Source organism: Pongo pygmaeus, chromosome 1, assembly GCF_028885625.2.
Source record: "Pongo pygmaeus isolate AG05252 chromosome 1, NHGRI_mPonPyg2-v2.0_pri, whole genome shotgun sequence".
Lineage (NCBI taxonomy): Eukaryota > Metazoa > Chordata > Mammalia > Primates > Hominidae > Pongo > Pongo pygmaeus.
In genome coordinates, this window is record NC_072373.2 from 141,531,167 (window position 1) to 141,546,209 (window position 15,043).

A 15,043-nucleotide genomic window follows, 5' to 3' on the forward strand; every position below is an offset into this window, starting at 1 on the left:
AATTAGCTTACAGTAGTTGCTAATTTAGGAAAAATGGTACATGAGCAATAGTTCCTTTCTATGACATATCTGTACTTAGTATAATTAAACATTTTATCAGAAATATAGAAAATTGTCTAGAGATTTATAGTGTAAGACCTACTGTACTTTAAAAAAAGTCCAATTTCATGCCCAATTTAATAGATACAGTGTTAGATCTACATGTCCAGTGTAATTACTTGGACATTTCATTCTTCTCTATGGTTCTTTTTAGAAACCAGTTCAGATCTGACTTTGTGTAAATGCTTTTTAAATTACTGTGAATCATTTTACAAATCCAATTAGTGCACAGTCAAATCGCCTCAGCTCACCTCATTTGACACAGGGTGCTGCTGAAGTAGCTTTACTGCTTATTATGATTCCTATTTACTTATTCTTTGTCATTTTCAGAATGTGTACAACAAAAATATGGAATAATTCTCAGAAGCTCACATTTAAACGTGGGATAATGTGGAGGCATCAGGTAAAATATTTGTCTGGTTAGGAGCATGAGTTTCTTGTCATAATTCAGTGGCGGTAAATGGATGCTTTGGAAAAGCACGAAGTGTCACTTAAGTTTCACTTGCCTGAGGTATCATTTAATCAGCAAGCGCAGTTAATAATTTTGCTTTTCTATTTGTCAAGATCTCAATATTTTTTCAATATGAAGTCTGCTCCAGTGTACTTTACATGACACTTTATAATTAGTGGTACTTGAGAATTTGGCAGTTTTAAAAATTCATACAACATTCTTAGTTACAATTTATAAATGATTTTAAAGTATAATTAACATTCATCTTTACAAGTTATATGCAAACAAATATGCAAATTTATAAATAAATATGCAAACATATAAAATGTTTTTGAATTAAGTAGTCCTTAACATTTTTAATGAAATCAATATTTTATTCATATTTTGCACACAATTTTGAGTACTTACTGATTTGGGGGGGTCTACAGCATATATGCTTTTGCATATTGTAACCTCTAACTACCAGCAACAGGAAGGAAATGAAAATGAAATTTTTTTTTCTTTTTTGGACATGAAAACCAAAGACTAATTTAGTAGACAAATCCAGTAGGTGCTGTTGAGTGGATTATTGATGCAATTAAAATGGTCTTTTGCTCCTTGAACTGTTAACCTTATAAGGAACTTCTACTTCCTTAGATGACACAAAACTCTTGCGGATCTCAAGAAGACAAAGTGGAGGGCATCAACAAACTGCCCCCTACTTTCTTGTGTGGCTATAAAGGCCAGCACACTGAGTTGGTAGCTGTGGATTTTTAACATATTAAAGTCCGAAAGCAGAAGAAAGCAGGGTTCAGTATAAAATGAACAAATAATTACTGGGAAAATGCACCTTAGATGGAGAAGTCGCTATACAAGAGTACAGATTCAAAGTTTAGTTATTATGATTTTAAAAACAATCTCTTCTAAAAAGTTAACTGATTCAAGATCTTAGTTCACTCATTCAACAAAAGCTCATCTTTTTAGGCTCAGTTTCCGTTCTTCCTCTGCAAGGAAGATTTCTCACTAGCAGAGACCTCTGTCTCTGAAATCATGTTGCATTGTAAGTTAACCAGGCAATGATTTTTATGTGCCCACCATGGGCAAGGAATACATTCATTGCTAGCAGGGGTACAAAGAAGTATCAGAAATAATTAACTAGCATCACACAGTTTAGCTGTAAAATGTTCTCCAATTTTTACAGGTATGCATGCTTTATTATCATTTTCAAATGACAAAATTCTTGAGGGAAAAACTTCATTTATACAAGGGATAATGAGAAGAATTTGTTTTTTGAGTGGCATCTCTGATGAATTAGTAGTTGCTCACTGGTATGCTCTGTAAAGAATGATCTGAGGCTGTGGCATTAGCAGTACCAGCATTGCCATATTTTTGTTATTCCTGCACAACTTACAATCTTTTTAAAAGAAATAGCATTTCTTTTACTAGAGAATGAGGGCTTCATGATCCATTTAATTTCCCCATTGTAACTGCTAGAAATTCAGCAGAGAGTTTTGACATAAATTTCTTCTCTTTTATTGCTTGACTTTTTTTCTTTTATTTTGTATGTCACGTTACTGTACTATAGTTTGTTTTTGACAGCTGGTTGCTTTAAGTCTTTTTGAAAGAAACAAATCATTGCATATACTTACTTCTTCCTATAAGTTTTATCGTGCTTAGCATAGGTCCAGGACCCTAAAGAGGCATAGAATAAATGCACTTTGCATGGAGAACACTGAACTTGATGCTATGGAGGTCCCGTATGGTAGGTGCACAACGATGCATGAATGAGTAAGTGAATGAATGAATGAGTTCAGAGGGAATTTAAACCATGAGAAAAATCATGATGGTTTGTGACTTATCAAGGAGAGCATCTGATGAATCTTTTAAGGCTGATGCCTTAAAAAAGGCATAGAATGATGATTGGAAGAGAAGGAAATGGCTTAGAGGAGAATAGAGGTTTAGCAAGAAGAATGTAAAAGGACAGGAACCATCATGTAATAATATTTGACTCCTCTCCATGGGCCTATTTGCTTGTGTGGAATGTAAAATTTCAGGGAACAGAAATTTTTAAACATTAATTTGGAACACATTAGTGTGGCCTTCCACAGAGTATGCCAGAGTGTTTTTAGATTGTTTGAAGATGAAGATGATCCTCTTACCTACATTATTTCAAGTTCAAAAATTAAAAATTATAGGGCATGATAATTTCAACTTTTAGATTTAGGGTAAAATAATTCATTTAGATGCATCACAAATTAATCTTCCCTCATAGAATCAGAATAAGCAATTGAAATTCTGTTTTGCAGCAAGCTGCTCCATAATGTCTGTGGGGACTGGTTTTGTTTATTTGCTGCTATAAGATAGTCTTAGGTAAACAACATACAGCTATATCTATGTGCATCTGGGTAGGCTGAAACATTTTTATTATGCAACTTAAAAATGAAAAAGCCAAATCTGCTGCACTTAACAAAACAGCTAAATCCCATTCAGTGTAAAACAAACCCCTACCACCTTCTTGTCAAGTAACCTTGGCCTTTAAAGACCATCCCCACACAATCAGTCCCTTCCATATGCGTTTCATTCTTCCCATAATCTAGGATTTTTTTCCTCGACGTTTTGTTTCTCTGGGCTGAATTTCATCTCAGTTGATTGCCCAATTCACTTTTCATTCACTCATAATTGTTTTTTGAATTGTCTTAAATTCTCAAATGGATTATGACAATTTGAAAATTAACAATGGCGCCTTAATTGCATGGGGCTGTGTGATCCACAAAACCCTGTTGGCTGACGTTTTTACCCCCACCTGTAATTTTTTTTTTTTAAACCAAATGTGAAAAGGTAGAAACACATATAAGCATAAAACACATGTGGTTGTGATTTACAAAAATTGTTGACTTTCCAGTATTTGGAAATTAACCACAGACACTTGCAAAACCATTTTACAAAAGATATTATTTTAAAAATTCAATTGGATTTTCTTTCTCTCAAAGTTAGCTTCTTTTGTGGAAGCAGCAACATATGCAAGCAGGGCAACATTTTCTGGATGTGTATGGAAATTAAGATTCAGGAAAAATAATCATTATTCTTTAATTAAGTAACTTTGGCTGGGCTCTCAATGGAGCTTGGCAATCCTCTCACTTGTCCCCAAAGGACTTCCTCTAGAATTCCTCTTGAGGCAGCTGTTTGAAACCTTTAAACTCATGCCATTCTTCTCATGCCCCTCACTCTCAGCCTTTACCCTTACTTCATAATTTACAGAGACTATAGCAGCTCCAAGCTATCTCCTTGGACTTTCTTTGCTTCCACCTACAGACTCGCCTACAGAAGCACCCCTGTTTTTCTTTTTTTCTTTGAGATAGAGTTTTGCTCTTGTTGCCCAGGCTGGGGTGCAATGGCGCAATCTTGGCTCCATCTCCCTGGTTCAAGCGATTCTCCTGTCTGAGCCTCCCGAGTAGCTGGGATTATAGGCATGCGCCAACACACCCTGTTAATTTTTGTATTTTTAGTAGAGATGGGGTTTCACCATGTTGGCCAGGCTGGTCTTGAACTCCTGACCTCAAGTGATCTGCCAGCTTCAGCCTCCCAAAGTGCTGGGATTACAGGTGTGAGCCACTGTGCCTGGCCAAGAAGCACACATCTTTTAATATTTCTTCTTCAGTCTTAAAGTAAGAGGGTTTTTCTTTCATCCCAGTATTAACTTTTTGGGTTCATTGGATTCTATCTCTTCTGACCTCCTCCCTAGATGTAAATTTTTTTTCTTTCTCTTGTCTCTGATTCCCTCTCTTCAGCCTACAGACACGATCAAATCTAATCTTCCCCATCTCCTATTGCTTTAACTTCCTCCCAACTCTTATCTACCTTGGCCCTTTGTGTGCAGCCAGCCCTCTTTTACTTACCATCCTCCTCCCCACTCACCGTGCATTGGGAGTTAGTAAAAGAAGGCCACACCTATTCCAGGTAATCACCTAGGAGCTCATGTCCTGTCGTTTTCTTTTCTCTCCTAGCTCATAATCTTTGTTCTCTATTGCTTGGTTTTTCACCCTGCCTTCAGAGAGCTGTTTCTGGATACTCAATTTTTGGTTTTATGGTTTCCTTGATTGTAGCTTTCACATACTCCTCATTTAAACTATGTCTCAACCTTGGTTTTTGGGCCCAAGTGTGGCCCTTTCTGCCAGGAAATGGAGTTTTAGACATTTTTCTGAACTATGAAGCCTTTTAAAGTTGTGGTTTGGAGTACGCTTTCTGTTCTCTACAAAAGCACTGTCCCTGTTTCCTCAGCTCCCACTCACTTCTTATCCAACTGAAGCTGGTCTTGCTAAGATGACTAATAAGTCCTCTTTGACCCCTACAAGCAAGATGACTTCCTAATGCTAGATCCAATAGCCCATTGGCCAACACTAGGCCAAGTGGCCCATTTCCAATTTTCAATATTGTCTCGTCTTTTAACACTATCAACTTCTTCTGACTTTTTGATATTTTCCAGTTGTTGGCTTCCAGCACACCTATCAGTATGCATATTTTTACTGATTATCTACTACTCTGATTCTTGAGATACAAAGGGGAGTGGAACATGGTCTCTGCCCCCACAGATATTACAATGTAGGGTAGAAGAAAGACAAGTAAATAGGCAAATACAATTCATGATGTAAAGTCTACACATAGAAAATACTCACTCCAATGCTTGTGGGGGTCAAAGAGGACTTACTTCTAGACAGAAGCTTGAGGGATGATTAGGAACAGTCTAGGTCATGTGGGGCCAAGGGTGAGAGTTCCAGGAAGAAGGAGCAATTCTACCAAAATTCGAAGGAGAGAGGACAGGAATGTTCAGATAACTTCAAGGAGTTCAGTGTGATTGGAGCACAGGGGTTAGGGTGTGTATTGTAAGAAATGGGCTGGACAGGAAGCAGGGACCAGGTCATGGAAGGCCACATGAGCCATTTTTAAAGAGTTTGGAAATTGTATAAAGGCAATGAGAAACTACTGAAAAATGTTAATATTATACAGCAGAGTAACATCATCACAGTCATATTCTGGAAATATCACTCTGGTTGCTGTGATAATGAATTTGGTGATGGTAAGAGTGGTGGCAGGAAGTTGGGTTAAAAGGCTGTGGCAGAAATCTAGGCAAGATGGCCTTGGTCTGATCCCATAGAGTGGTAATATGGATATATAGAGGTAAAAATAAGTGGTGGGTTTTAGTGATATGAAAGAATAATAATGGAAAAGACTTGGTAATGGATTGAGCTATCCTTTTCAATTATCTTCAGTTCCTTTGTATCCCATCGTGGCACACTTACCCATAAAAATGATAGCATTTCTCACATTTTATGTTATTTTTCTGCTATAGTATAGGGTCTATAACTAGGACTCTATTTGATTAATCTCTATCTCCATTGCTCAGCTTGATGTTTTGTGGATAACAGATAAACAATCAAGGCTGGTTGACTGAGTGACTCAACTTCCCTGGGTAATGTTTGATATTAATTTTTAGCATATACCTCTGTCAGATTATCTTCCCCACCCCTCTCACCCTTCCATTCATTATAGAACCATAAAGAATGCTTCCCAGTTTGAACATTAAAAAAATACCCTGCAAGTAAAAATTTATTCTTATGTTTAAACTCTTTATAAATATTTATTTTTAATGATGTGAAGCCAGATACTCTATCATTCCCTTTATTAGCTTTCTATTGCTGCTGTAAAAATTACCACAAACTTAGAGGCTTAAAGCAACACAAACTTATTATTTCACAGTTTCTACAGATGAAAAGTCCAGGATGGCTTGACTGGGTTCTATGTTCAGTGTATCACAAAGCTGAAATCAAGATATTGGCTGAGCTAGGCTCTTATATGGAAGCTCTGGGAAGATTCCATTCCAAGGTTGTTTGGTTGTTGGCAAAATTTAGTTCCTTGCAGTTGTAGGATGGAAGTCCCTCTGTCCTTGCTGGCTGTCAACTGGGGGCTGCTGATAGCTGCTAAAGACCACTCAAATTTCTCTTCACCTGGCCTCCTCCCTCTTCAAACCAGCCATGGCAAGTCTAGTTTTGATTCTCTTAGATTTCACCCTTTGACTATGCTCTCAGATTTTTAGGACTTATATGATTACATTGGGACCACTGGTATAATCCAGGGTGATCTCCTAATTTTAGGGTCAACTGATTAGCAACCTAAATTACATCTACAAATCTCCTTTTGCCAGGTGATGTAATATATTTATGGGCATGATATTTTGTCATATTCATAGTCTGGCGATTAGAATTGGACATTTTAGAAATTCTATTTAATACATTCCTATTTTAAATTGGGAAAAGTTATATAATAAATTAGACACCACTATAATGTCATATTGTAAATTAATCAGTAGTGTTGGGCATAACTTTTTCCAGAAAGTGTCCTATAATTTTATCTTATATCTTTCATTTGTTACGTACTGAAGTTTTAGATTTGTTTTTTAACCTTACCACCCTTCTACCCAAACCTACTATGTTGAATGGGGAAAGGATCAGTCTTCAGTAGCCAAGATGCCCAGATAATAATGTCCCAATGATGCAAAATATACGTATATAATTTTATGACCAGAAACAATTATAGAGACAGATTTTTAGCTCTGAGGGAGAGAGGAGGCAGTGTGAACCTGTTGTAATCATACAAAGCACTTATGATTTCTGATCCTGAGGAATGGAGAATCAAAACTTTTCATTTTGGATAATCAAAATTCCTTGATAGCCCCCATATTCAGATATGACTTTTTATTTATTTAATACATATTTAATGAGCATCTGTCAGGTTCTCAGACACTATTCTGTGCACTAGGAATAGGATGTTGGATAAGGCATGCCAGGTTCCTGTCTTCTTGGAACTTCTTGTTGCTGTGTACTTTGGCAGACAAAGGAGTAAAATGGCAAAAAGAGGAGAGATGGGGGTGGTGATCTCTTCTCGTATGAACCAAATGCTCTTCTCATATGCTCAGAGAGCTTCAGATACCAATTTTTCTCTTTTCCTGAAAGGCAGCTCATATAGTTTGGATGTTTGCCCCACCATATCTCCTGTTGAAATGTAATCCCTAAGGTTGGAGGTGGAGCAGATCATGGGGCAGAGGTTTGGATCATGGGGCAGATCCTTAATGAATGGCTCAAGGCCATCCCTTTGGTAATGAGCGAGTTCACGCAAAAGCCATTTGTTTAAAAGAGCCTGGCCCCCTCCTCTCTCTCTTGCTCCTTCTCTTGCCATGCGATGTGTCTGCTCTCCTTTCACCTTCTGCCATGACTCTAAGCTTCCTGAGGCCAGAAGCTGAGCAGATGCTCATGCCACACCTGTACACCCTATAGAACCAGGAGCCAATTAAAAGTCTTTATAAATTGCTCAGCCTCAGGTATTTCTTTATAGCAACACAAGAACGGCCTAACACAGCAGACTTGGAGGGCTGAAGGAGAGACTCCACAGGGGAGATGGCCTTGACCAATATGACTCAGCAGGGGTGTAGGTCATAGAGACAGATAGAGTTGGAAAAATACTCTGATTAAACATTAGTGAGTTTTCTTTTTTCAAAAAGTTTAGCATAAGGAAAAAAAATGCCTAAAGAAAAAGTTTCAAGGATGACTTCAAAAATTCAACTGACAAAGTACCAGTTTGTTGTGTAGAATATTGGGAACATTTGGTGACACAAGAAATAGTTAATGGTTCTTTGCTTTTGTATTATCACCTTGTTTGGTGTACTGAGGCCCTGATGAGTTCCCAAAGAATATCAGGATGTGAATACAAATTGCCAATCTTGTAAAATCAGTTTACCGTCAAATAAAAAAAATCCGGACTTGTCTTTCTTTCATACAATGCTCAGAACACCAACGCCATTGAGCTTGTTTGAGAATAAAGATGAGGAAATTGTCAGTCATTAGGTATAGCACTAGCAAATGAAAACAATATTTGAGAGACCATTTATTACCAATTTCAATTCAGCTTCATTTGTGGATACAAACATATTGTGAGTATTTATCCATTTCTTCTTATTTTTTAGAGAAACAGAAACAGAAACGAAGATATCCATGACACCTAATGTTATAAGGAGAAGAAAGCACTTGTAATCACAAGGGTACTGAGAAAAGGTAACAGACAAATTTACATTTGTGGAACCAGGAATCTTTCTGATGACTTTCAGAGAGAGTGGACATACAAATAAAAATCAACCTTCTTTTTGGTGAGGATTTGACCCTGGTTCCATATTAACCCAAGAGCTCATAAGTACAAACCTGGAGTCCAGTTTTTATGCAGATATAACAACTTTGCTTATACCTTGAATTACTTGTATGAAGTGGGGAAAATTTTTTACTCTCTCTGAACCCATAATTTAAAAAAATTAATAAACCCACTTCCTAGAATTTTATGAATATGAAATATTGCATGAACTACCTAGTATGTTATTGAGCACATGGTTTGTGTTTAATATGTGGAAGCTAGTATTGCTATTATTGTTGTTGTTATAAACAATAGCACTTCTATCTACATAATTCTCAAACTTTCCTCCTGAATCTCAAGATACTTTAGTGCATTAATTATTATTAACTTCAATGCACAGATTGAGAAATTGGCAAAAAATATGCAAGCCACAGAGTGGAGAAAGAAAATTCCAGTTGTCCGTATTCCTTGTCATGTAATTTGCCACTGTAATTAGATCTACATGATGATGACCTTTAGGGGACTGCCTCTGAGTGCTGAATTGTTCAATTCATTAGAGTGGCACCATCAAAATGACCTGATAATGTTAACACAATTGTCCTTGTACCAAGCAGAAGAGTACTTTCATTCCTTTTCTGCCTGTATTTCCAGGACTACACATGCCCAGCAAAAAGCAGAAGCAGTGAATGAACAATTATTTGGGATGATGCTAATGGCTGATGTCTCAGAGGAGGCAAGCACCCTTTCCCAGACAACCCAGTTTCTTGACTCTCAGCCTTCTTTGGTTTAACTTTGGATTGTTAACCCTTTACTGCCTGAAACCTTGTCTAACTCCCTGTGCCTTTGGAGTACGAAGTTCCCAGTGTATCATCTGCATTGATTTTGGTTCCTGTTTCACAAGCTGTGCATCACAGACCTTTATCTTGCAATTATCCATGGTCCGGATGACCAACTTCAGCCTTAAAACCAGGAGCAGACTTTTCCAATCAACTTTTGCAAATTCAAGGGGAAAGAAAGAAAAGAACCATGTAGGCTCTTGGAAGTTACTTCTCTTAGGGAAAAAGGAAGGATATAGCTTGATATTTTTACTGCAGTCTCCCCAAACCTCCCACCCATCATGCTGCCAACATCATTATTAATCTGTACCTTCTCTGGAATTTTACGGGCATGTTGAATTCATTGTCAGCTCCAGAAAAGAGCAAAGCATGGTGTGGACAATTTAAAACCACATTCAGTTGCTTTATTTTGGCCAAAAGTTTAAACATTTTTGTCCTTTATTATATTTTTTAGCTTGTTAAGCCATTTGCAGAACTACTGCTATAGATTAAAGCTGACAGGTCTGAGCACATAGTATAATTGTGTGATGCACACATGTGTGTATTCCCTTCCCTACACACACACACACACACATTCCATCAGCATGTCAGATTTATGGAATTTGGAATGTTTCTTTCTCTAGAGAATGGTATAACATTTACATAAAATATCAGCTTACATTTTGTGAAATTTGACAAATTACTCATAAATCTCTCTTTCTCCCTTAATCTGTTCTTGACATGCCCCCAAAAGTTTTGAGATGGCCTTAGTGATACATCTTATACTCATGTCAAGTATTTTGTTGACATCAATAGGAGTTTTACTCATGTAAAAACCCCTGGATTGGGTTACCAGACACATGAAGCAGACAAGAAGCATTCAAAAGTTGCCAGTGAATAAGAAGTGTCAAATAAGTGTCCACCACAAGAGCAAATATCCCTGGGTATCCATTAACTTCAATAAACAGAACATATTTGGCAGTGTGCTGTTTGACATGGATTTACAAAGGAGTTTGCCAAATCATTTTTTTCTTTCTCTCTGTGAAATGTCAGTGAAAGAAAAAATAGGGGGATGGTGGTCCCATTATTGGATAATTTCTATAATATTGTATAAGAAAGATAGGTTATTTGATATTCAAGATATGTATAGTGCACAGAGGCACCAATTTGGTGGGGAATTGATGACTCTTTCACCAGTCTTCTAAGCACTGGCTTTTACAAAGCCAGTCCTATGACTTACGGCCCCATTCTTGAGTAAAACACATTAGTTCAATATCTCTTGATTGGTATCTTAAAAAATTGTTTAAAACAAATGTTCTTCTATTTCTGTTTTAGCATTTACTTTTGTTTGCATATGACTAAGGCTGTTTCTTTTTGGTAAATTTAATTTGGTATAGTTTGGCCCCCAACACTGAAAGAATGCCATCCTCTGAGATAGGGCTGCCAACTATGGCAAGTAGCATTGCAAAGTATATAAATTTGCTCTATATACTTTTCAAACTTCTCAGATGCAGTCACTGACATTTGGCCTGATCTAGGAAACCCTGGGGATTAGAAAAACACAAAGCATACTACTGTACTGACATGCAAAATGTCTTATAATCTGTCTTTATCTTTCATGGCTGCAGTGGTCTGGATAAATTAGACCAAATTGGGCTAAACACTGTCCTTGGCTACACTCACGTAGCTGTTTTCAACGGCTAATAGGAGCTGTGTGTGCACATCCAAGGACAGGATTTGGCCCCCTTTGTCTTTGCACAAGCAGTTGCTTTAGTTGATATGATTATTCCTGAATGACTGTTTTATAAGCAGTGTTTTTGCCCAGTTTAAATCTTTTTTCACTTTTTTCTTCATAGTCAAGACATTTATGAATATGGAAACGTGTAACCTAAAATCTTCGGTTTCCGGAAAAATAAAAATCTCCCTAATAAAACCTGTGAAAATTGCAAATGAACTGGGAAAGAGGTAAAGCAAGTCATATAAATGTTGGCAAAAACACAAGTAACACTGAGAAGACATGTTAACACTCATTAATGGTTAACAATCTGATTAAAATTTTTACAGCACGTTGATCCTTGGCCTTTCAAAAGGGAATCTGTCATTAAATAATATTTTCAAGGAAAATACATGTCACCAAATACATTTATTTATTCAGATGCCAAAAAGCTGAAATAAACTCTCAATGTAACTCCACCTTCTTCCCTCAAAAAATTATTACATAAATCTCACTATTTTCCAGAGGATAAACCTTTTGAAATAGAAGAGAACCAGTCTGACAGAAAAGTTTTTATTACTGAAAATTGCAACCTTGGCTTATCTTTGAATTTTCTCCTAGAAAACAATAAATACAATCAGCGCCTTAAGGTTTTGGAAGGGACTTCTTGCATAAATCAATACATGATATGAATAAAAAGGAAGACACTATAATTTCTTGACTTTTTGAGGCATTGGCAAGGATTAGCTCATTTCCTTTGTGCTTTGAGCAAATCTTATTTATAGTTCCTTATTGCCCATTCGCTGAAGATGATCAATTTAAGAATGTATTTAATTATACATTGGAACAGGGACTTTCAAAAGTTCATAAGTATATACATTATCCATGCCAATATATAAATAATTGCAAGTTAAATATTTTCACTTTTCGTGGGGTCGTAATCCTTTATTTAGTAATTTGAGCAAAATAATCCCACTGAGTTCTTTGGTCAATAATTTGTCTAAGATAGTGGACTTTTTTTTTACTACCTGCCAATGTGAACAGGTTCCAGGTATTTGAGATCTGTCATATCTTTGCTTGAAACATTTTGAATACCAACTCCAAAAACTCGACATTAATAAAACATTAAAGTTCCAACTTATGCCCATAGAAGTCAAGAAATACAGAGTTAAGGTCGACCCAGGTCTCTTAACTCTGTTCTCCTGCATGCATGCATGGGTGATGGGGCAGCAGTGTGAACTGTTGCTTAAATCAGTCTTCCTGCATAATCTGAAAATGTAATTGAATTAGTGTATAAAGTATTTACATACCCTGCAGTAGAGAGCCCCACACACTATATTATCCACATCTCCTCTCAGGGCCCTCGTTTTAACTCCTCACTGCAGTGTTCCTGCGAGGCTTCCTCAAACATTTGGAAATTGGACTTGCAAATACAATTTCCCTTCTTTTATGAGGCTTCAAGATGAGTGATGCACACTCAGCTTTCCCAGTTGCTTTCAGCTCCTGGCCAGGCAGATAGAGTTTGAGTAACATTCTTCCTTTTGGTTAATATCCTCAGGGTTTGCTAGGTATTAGACAATGTCATTCTGTGGCTAAGGATTATTTTATGCTGTAATTCAACTGGATGCATGACTGCTTGCCATGTTAATATGAAAATTAAAAACATCAGATTGAATTTAGAAACATAGTCGTATAGCAGACTTTGGCTTCAGGTAGATCTATGTTCCCACTGGGTCCTTACTCTGCCACATAAGTTAGTTAAGATTTCCAAATCGCTGTTTTTTTCCTCTGTAAGATGGGGATAATAATCGTCCTCAAGATTCTTTTGATTCAATGAGATTGTGAGAATTTAAAGAGAAATGTGTATAAAGTGCTTGGTATATAGTAAGCACTTAATAAATGTTTGCTGTTATTATTAGCACTCATTTTGGTAGGAAATAATAACATATTGCTTCAATTCATTTTTTTTCTTTCATCTGTCATAGAGAATGGGACAGGGGACTTCAGTAGAATTTGAATGTTCAGAAATGTTAAAAATGGAGTTGAACAATAACCATAAAAAGAATGCTCATCCTCATCCATAGTTCAAGAAATGTGCAGAAATATCATTTTTCGTCATTCAGATTGGCAAAGATGAAAAAGAATGGTAACATCCAGTGCTGAGTATGAAGAAATAGGCTTTCTCATACACTGTTATAGTACTAGTGAACTAGTGTGTCATCTTAAATGGCAGTCTGGCAATGAGTATAAAAATTTAAAACATGCATCTTGTTTGACTCAGCAATTCTACTCTTAGAAATTTATCTTAAGAAAATAATCAAGTAAGTGTTCAAGAATAGTCATGAAAGTCCTACAGAAAATTGGAAAGAGTTAAATGTTAATATGGGACTGTTAAACTGCAGTGCAATCAGACAATGGATACTATAAAACCATTAAAAATGAATGAGCTTTACACATGTAATAGGTTGAATTGAGTAGTCATAAATTGTAGGGCAGACACTTGAAATGGTTCCTGTTTTTTTTTTTTTTTTTTTTTTACCTTAATAACTGTTGCCACTGCTCTCTGTAGAATGCCCTTTCTTTCTGAGAAGTGGGTTTCCTTAACCATATCTCAGTCTTTTTGCAGAACTTTTCAGTCACTTTTGGTTATTTAAATAGTTTGATTTAGTTTATTGAGACCCAGGGCCAGCTTCATGGGTGTGTGATCTGTGCAGAGTTGCAAAGAGCCCTGTGCTCAGAAGGGCCCCATGCTTGGTTAAATGATTGATTGTCACTATCTTGAAATTCCTAAGAATTTTCTCTTTAAAGTCATGTTTTGTAAGTGTAGTCTGATGGGACAATGGTGCATGTGCATGAGCCGAGAAGACACATGCAATATGCATGTCTGCCATTCTTTGCCACCCCATTTGCACATAGCATTTTCGATGTCCGTGGGCACAGAATTCCCATGGACCCATGATGCGTGGGAGGTCAAAGTGAATAAAAGGTAAGGGAGTTCCATCTATTATTCAGCAAATGGGGTCCCTGACAGCACCAAGAGGCCACTCTTTCACTCAAACCAGAACTTGCTTTGAATAAGAAAGAAGACAACGACATTCTAAGAAACAAGAATGTTCAAGAAACCCTATCATATTCTTTCATACTTGTTGAACTTCTGTGTATTTGGCAAGCACTTATGCTGAAAACGATGACAAAGTAGTAAAGGGTAAGAAAGGCAACATATAATTACTTTTTCTTTAAATCTTACTTTACTCATCAGTAAGCTGAAGGTAGGAAGTGTTGTAGAAGATGCACATACCAGAAAGTGAAATGAAAACAGCTGAGTTCTGCTACGAATGAAATACATGTGCATGCATGAACTACAAAATACGAATTGTAATTGTACTGATTCCACATATGAATTAAAAGGTTCATATCTGGATTTAAAAACAACATAATGATGAATGGTAAAGTTCATGCTAATAAGTCAAATTTAGATTTTTTCTTTACATTACATAACAAAAAAAATTATGGTACGTTGAAGAAGAGGCTGCAGAAAGATGGAAAGAGCTTTATATTTTAGTAGACTTAGGATCTTTTTTTTTTTAACTGCCTTTTGAACAAGAAGCCCCATATTTTCCTTTTGCACTGGGCCCCACAAATTATGTAGCTGGCCCTGATGCCAAAGATGAAAGAAGAAAATGTATTGGGGACATTTGATGTTTTTGCTTATCAGCATTCATTCACCCTTCTGTTAATAGTCCCTGATTTTCTGGGGGCATCCCCTATGAGTCAGTTTTTTAGAAAGGAGTTGACTTGACAGCTGGCTCTACG

General features: G+C 36.7%; 1 long non-coding RNA gene across 1 annotated transcript in view; it reads left to right on the forward strand.

Annotated features, from left to right (window-relative positions):
* The window catches only part of LOC134738358 (uncharacterized), a 156,140-nt gene extending 145,699 nt beyond the window's left edge, over positions 1-10,441 (forward strand). The window contains exons 4-5 of the long non-coding RNA XR_010124047.1: positions 8,544-8,631; positions 9,353-10,441. This is a non-coding gene — a long non-coding RNA (uncharacterized LOC134738358). The remainder of the gene's footprint in view (positions 1-8,543; positions 8,632-9,352) is intronic.
* Positions 10,442-15,043: the final 4,602 nt, after the last annotated feature.